The 6,919-nt window shown below is 44.5% G+C and overlaps 1 long non-coding RNA gene across 1 annotated transcript; it reads left to right on the plus strand.

Moving 5' to 3' along the window:
* The first annotated feature begins 1,418 nt into the window (after window positions 1–1,418).
* LOC134486455 (uncharacterized) lies at window positions 1,419–6,379 on the plus strand. The gene is made up of 3 exons (XR_010065411.1): window positions 1,419–1,756; window positions 3,296–3,453; window positions 5,628–6,379. It is a non-coding gene; the product is annotated as an uncharacterized LOC134486455 (long non-coding RNA).
* Window positions 6,380–6,919: the final 540 nt, after the last annotated feature.

The following is a 6,919-nucleotide window of genomic DNA, read 5'->3' on the forward strand; positions in this document are numbered from 1 at the left end:
TAAAAGCCTTTGAGCTAACAAAGGCTACAAGGGTCATACCTCAACATAGTCCAGGCTCTATATGACACACCTACAATAAAAATTATACTAAGTGAGGAAACACTGAACACATATCCCGTAACATCAGGACAATGGTGTTCACTCTCTCCACTCTAATTTAATGTAGTGCTTGAGTTCCTGGGCAGAGCCATAGGCAATGGGAAGACATTAAAGGTCTACAAATAGGGAAAGAAGAAAGTAAATGGCCTTGTATTAGTATGGTGATATGACCCTATATTTTAAAAACCCTAAAGACTCCCAGAGAGTTCTTAAATCTGATAAAACACTTAGAGCAAAATAGAATGAAACAAAATCAACTTTAAAACATAGGCAACTTTTCTATATGTTAATAGCAAACACAGAGAAAGATAAGGTAACCGACCCATTCACAGTAGATGTAAAAAACAAAACAAAAGAAAACAACCTGAAGGAAATGAAAGACCACTAAACTGAAAATGTTAGAACAGCAAAGAAAGAAATGGACGATGATGCTGGAATGCACGATGTCTCGTGCTCATGTCATGTCAGAACGAACAAAAATCTACAATTCTGAAAGCAATCCACAGATTCAATGCAGTCCCCATCAAAAGTCCAGTGACATTGTTCACAGAAATAAGGAAAAGCATTTCACGTGGAAACACAAAATGCCCTATATAGTCAAAACGGTCTCGAGCAAAAAGATCAATCTTAAACCATAGTAACAAAGAAAGCAAGGAACAGAGTGGGGGAAGGACACATAGACCAACAACTATAACAGCACAACCTGAAGCCAGTCCCCTCAGCTACAACCAACTCGGTTCTTACAATGGCAACAGAAAACTGCAGGCAAGGCACCCTCTTCAACCAGTTGTGCCGAGGAACTGAGTATCACATGTTGAAGAATGAAACTGTACTTTTTGCTCTGCATAAGGATTAGTTAGAAAATGGACAGTAGATTGGAAACGTGTAAACTACCAGGGGGAAATGTCAAGGACTTTCTGAAAAGGACTCCAGTGGCTCAGGAAAATGGCACTGCGTGGAGTTGAAAACCTTTGTACAGAACAGGGAATAATTAACAGAGTGCAGAGGCAGCCTACAGGGCGGGAGAAAATTTTCTCTGACTAAATATCTCACGGAAAATTATTTTCTAAAACATAACAGTGCAACAATTAAATTGGAAAATGAGATGAACAGATGCTTCTCCAAGGGGGCCATACAGATGCTGTCTAAGGATGCCTGATAATTGTTCCCTTGTCTTAGCCAGCCGAAGATGCAAATTCCACCTCACCATTGTGCAAAGGGCTATCATTAGAAAACAACTAATTCCCAGCAACAGCTCTAGCAAGGACATGGATAAAAGGGAACTCTTACATACTGCAGCCGAGAATATAAACTAGAGCCCTGGGAAACTAAGAACGGAAGTTCTATTAAAAATGAAACTAGAACCTAGCGTTTCCCTATTGTCTGGGCCCCCAGTTCCTCATCACTTTGTTCCATTTCCTGGCCCTCCGTACCTCTCTCATATCTCCTCCAGTTCCTGATACTGCCACCCTTATTTCTTCCCCCTCCTTTCTCACTCTCTGATTCCCCTTTCCCTCTACCTCCCACAATTGTCCTCCCCCCACCCCAACACAGGACTGAAGCACCCACATCCTGGTCTTCCTTCTGTCTATGCTCTACATGGTCTGTGGGTTGTATCATGGACATTGTGAGCTTTTGGGCTAATATCTACTTATTGGTGAGTACCACAGAGAAGTGAGAGATAGAACCTGTTGAGACTACCTCCAGGAGATAGGCACGGTTCCTGGTCAAAGGATGAGGCCACCCATCCATCTCAAAGTTTAAACTCAGAAACGTTCCTGTCCAAAGGAAAAACAGGGATAAAAAAAAAAAAATGGAACAGAGACTGAAGGGGAACCAGGGACTCCCCCATCTGGGGATCCATCATGTCTGCAGACACCAAACCCAACACTATTGCCGTGGTCAAGAGGTGCTTGCTGACAGCGTGGTCAAGAGGTGCTTGCTGACAGGAACCTAGCATGGTGGTTCTGGAGGAGGTCCGGCCAGCAACTCACCAATGCAGATGAGGATACCTGGAGCTCAGGGAATCTAGTGGGGGAGCTGGCGGAAGGACTGGAAGAACAGAGGGGGACTGCAACCCCATTGGAAGAACAACATAGGCTGGCCAGACCACCCAGTTCTCCCAGGGACTAGACCACCAGCCGAGGAGTGTACAGGGAGGGATCCATGGCTCCAGATACATATATAGTAGGGGATGGCCTTGCCTGACAGCAACGGGAGGGGAGGCTTTTGGTACTGGGGAAGTTTGATGCCCCAGCGTAGGGGGAAGCTGGAGTGGTGGGGCAGGACAGTGTGGGGGAGGGGGAGCACCCTCATACAGGCAAAGGGGAGGGGGGTAAATGTGGGATGGGGGTTGGTCGAGGGGTAACCGGGAAGTGGGATATCATTTGAGATGTAAGTAAATGGAATAGTTAATTTAAAAAATGAAAATAGAAAACCACATTATCTAGCACACCACAGAGACAGACCATGCTCTGGGTGGTGCTGTTCCCAGTAAGCAAGTTCTGGAACGAACCTAGATTCCTAGCCACAGGTAAATGAATAAAGTAAATATGAAACATAGGAACAATGAGTTTTTTCCTTAAGGAGAAACTATGCCATTTTCAGGAAAGTGGAGTTAAAGATGTCGATAGCAAGTAAACTAGGCTCAAAATGGCAAATAGCACATACATTCTGTCATATGTGGGACCTAGATATTACTCACGTACACATATGCACACACTCATACATATAAAACCACAGACATCTACACACACGTACATGCATGCACACATATACACATATATACATACACACAGAATAGGAAAGTGATTAGCAACAGGGAGAGGTGGTGTGGGACAGGAGCATAGCGAAGAGTGATTGGAGTGCAAAATCTACTTGAACAAGGAGGCCCTTAAGGAATCCACTGCTTTGTACAACTAAGACACACTAGGAATTTTACAAAGAATATTAGACCAAAAATGTAATAGTTACCAAAAAGAGTGGCTCGGATTATCTTATTAAAATACTACCATTTGGCATTTTTGAAACATTATAAAAGACAGTATAAATGAAAATTAAATGACAAACAGCTAAGAAGTAAATCTTTACATACAAAGCAGAGGGTTGGTGATCAGAACATGTAAGTGTCTTCTAAAGTCAGGACAAGATAGACAAGCAAAATAAAAGTTAGTCATAGCAAATATCCACTTCACAGAAAAGGAAGCACGAAGCGAACATCTCCATAGATTCACTGGCCATCCGAAAGCAGCTTTCTGCACACATCAGACTGGAACAGCGTGTAAAAAACCACCTCCGGTGTGGCGAGGATGTGGACAGGTTGCTCATCTGTGTCGTCCGAGAGGGGATATATAGGTAAGCTTTCACAGCCGTGGTTTATCTTAGGTTTCAAAGTTAAATTAGAGCCAGTGAGATGACTCAGTGGGTAAAGGTACCTGCAGGCCAGACTAACGGACTTTGATCCCTGAGACCCACACAGTGGAAAGATACAATTGACTCCTACATGATATCCTCTGACCTCCACACATGTGCCATGGTGCGTGTTAACCCCTCCCCCCAAAACAAATATACACACAAAGTAAAACAAAAATTTTAGGAGCTAAATTTGTATATATTTTTTAATGCAGAGATTGTTAGGGTCGTTTACAGTAAAGCAGTTTGTGCCCATAGGCCCAGAAGCATAGATGTGAAATTAGTAAATAACATATAAAAAAAGCTATCCTCCAATTATAGGCATTGTAATTAAATGTTTTGAAAAACCATTTTCAAATTATTAAAAGGTGATGAGGTGATTAACAGGAGACTTTAGTATTCCTTATCACTCATTTTAAAGATTCTTTTATAAAAACATAATTTTCGTGTTTGTTTTCTATGGTTTGGGAGTTTTTCATTTTAAGGCCTCCCTCCATAGCCTTCACTAACCTCAAATTCATAATCCTACTGGCTCAGCCTCTTAAGGCTGAGATTGTAGGCAAGTTAAAGTTGTAGATCCCGGGGTTGGGGATTTAGCTCAGTGGTAGAGCGCTTGCCTAGCAATCGCAAGGCCCTGGGTTCGGTCCCCAGCTCTGAAAAAAAAAAAAAAAGAAAAGAAAAAAAAATAAAGTTGTAGATCCTCCCAAATTTAACACCATAGTTTTGTTCGTAACAGATGGTAAGTGGAAGTAAGTCAGATACTCTTTTTTAGTAGTCAGATTTGTTCTTTGACAGTTTTACACGTGTGTAACACTGCATTCTGGTGACCCACCTCCCACTCTCTCTTCTCTCCCTCCATACACGTCCCTTTCCCGAACTCAGGTTTTGTTTTATGACCCACTCATAACAAAGGCTGTCTATGTGACTTCAGACTTGGGTTTGGTAGTTCAACTGAGGAAAAAGATTGTATTCCCTCCAGATCCACCGGGAGACAATATTTCAGAACATAGGGGTCCCATGAACCCCTCTCCTATCCCTGCTTGAATGTTGATAGGCCTAGTCATCTGTAGGTCCAGAGCAGGTCTTCTGTAGTTCCAGAGCAGGTCATCTGAAGGTCTGGAGCAGGTCTTCTGTAGGTCCAGAGCAGGTCTTCTGTAGGTAAAGAACAGGTCTTCTGTAGGTCCAGAGCAGGTCTTCTGTAGGTCCAGAGCAGGTCTTCTGTAGGTCCAGAGCAGGTCTTCTGTAGTTCCAGAGCAGGTCTTCTGTAGGTCCAGAGCAGGTCATCTGTAGGTCCAGAGCAGGTCATCTGTAGGTCCAGAGCAGGTCTTCTGTAGGTCCAGAGCAGGTCTTCTGTAGGTCCAGAGCAGGTCAAATGTTCTTCAGTGGATAGTTAAGCTATAGCACACTCATCCTACGGAATACAACTTGCCCATGAAAAGGAACAAACTACAGATATACTCAACAATCAGAACCACCCTCCAATATGAAATGCCATCTTCTAGACATGGCATGTCCTCTTGAACCCATTGAAGCTGTGGTTTCCTGCAGGAGATCAAGCCAGCAGCATTCCAGTACTAATGGGAGAGGGGCCCATGAGACTCCATCCCTGTGGAGCCATCAGCAATTGGTGGCTGCTAATGATTGGTGGGGTAGGAGGAGTCAGTTTTCTTCTTGGGTGTGGCTGTTGGGAGATTACTCCTGCTCTGAAGAAGAGTTTCACACCCATGCTCGTTCAAACTTCACTCAGTGGATCATAGAAGAGGAAGAAGCCGTTGTGAAGGTGGGAGGAAGAAGTACTGGGGGGCTTCAGGGAGTGAAATAGGGAGTTTGGGTTGGATGTGATCAAGGTACATTGTTCACATAAATGAAATTGTCAAAACCTAAAAAAAAATCCTCTGTGGTGGTTTGAATAAGCTTGGCTCATGGGAAATTGCACTATTAGGAGGTGTGGCCTTGTTGGAATAGGTGTGGCCTTGTTGGAATAGGTGTGGCCTTGTTGGAGCAAGTGTGTCACTGTGTAACTGGGCTTTGAGGTCCTGTGCTCGGGCCGTGTGTGGAAGAGATCCTCCTCCTAGGAGGACCTGCCAGTGAGACAGTCTTCTCTTGTTTGCCTTCAGAACAAGATGATACCTCAGATCCTTTTCTAGTACTGTGCCTTCCTGGACACTGCCATGCTTCCTGCCTTGGTGATAACCTCTGAACCTGTAAGCCAGCTCCAACTGAATGTTGCCTTTTGTAAAGTTAGTTGCCTTGGTCATGGTGTCTCTTCATAGCAATGGAAACCTAACTAAGACATCCTCCAAAAAAAAACCCATACTAGTGAAAGCTAATCTCCACTGACAGAATGTAGTGACAGAACTGAACAAACGGAGAACATGTGAGCAGGTGTACTAAAGGCGGTCAGCCAAGAAAGGACATACGCGTGGCCAAAGAAGGGCACCATGGGAGCCACTGAAGCGGTTCTGCGGGTAAAAGCACTTGCAACTAACATCGATGACCAGAGTTCAATCCCTTGAATCCACATGATGGAAGGGGAGAACCAACTCTGTAACTTGTTCTCTGACATCCATATTTTCCCATAGCAAGCAAGCACGCATGCGCACGCACACGCACGCACGCACACACACACACACACACACACACACACACACACACACACACACACACATTAAAAAGCCACCATGAACCATTCTTGTGTGCTCTGCACTGAGACATATAGCATAGTGTTGCCGCCTGTTGCTTGGGAACTGAAGGGTCCACAGAGTCTGTATTAGTCGTACTCCTGGGCAAGAGTCTCCATTGATCTTCATGTAACAATAAAAACCCTAAATGCATGAGATTAAGTCATGCAATAAACATTGTTTTTAGAACCAGAAAAGAAATGTAGCCAAATGATTCCCATTCTAAATGTATTGCTAATGTCCTTTTGCTCAACCTGCAGAATTTCTCAGGTCCATTTACATCCTGGCCCAGGGCCCTACCTTCTCCCTTGGCAGACAGCAAGCCACTCTGCCAGTACCATCAAAGGGCTGTGGATGCAGCTGCCAGCGTCACCCTGGCTACCTGTGGGAACACTCCTGTCACTGCCTGGAGGGCGGGGAGTGCTCTGTTCCCAGCAGGTTGCAATGCTGATTAATATACGATGAGAAGTCAGGGACAGTAAAGTAAGGGGCTGGCCTGAAGTAGAAGCACTGCTCAGCATTAGAGTCAGGGCCACGCCACAGGCCGCTGACACATTTGGCTCTGTCTCTCTCCTTAATGGAACTTGAGATAAGTTTCCCAGCTGCTGGACCAGAAGGCATTGTTTCCCTCTTCCCAGACCACACTGGTATTCCTGACCACATACCACCCAGGGTCTTTGCCACCTCAGGGGCTTCTATAAAGGAACACATGCACCCTTTATCTCCAA

The sequence above is a fragment of the Rattus norvegicus genome, chromosome 3 (genome assembly GCF_036323735.1).
Source record: "Rattus norvegicus strain BN/NHsdMcwi chromosome 3, GRCr8, whole genome shotgun sequence".
NCBI lineage: Eukaryota > Metazoa > Chordata > Mammalia > Rodentia > Muridae > Rattus > Rattus norvegicus.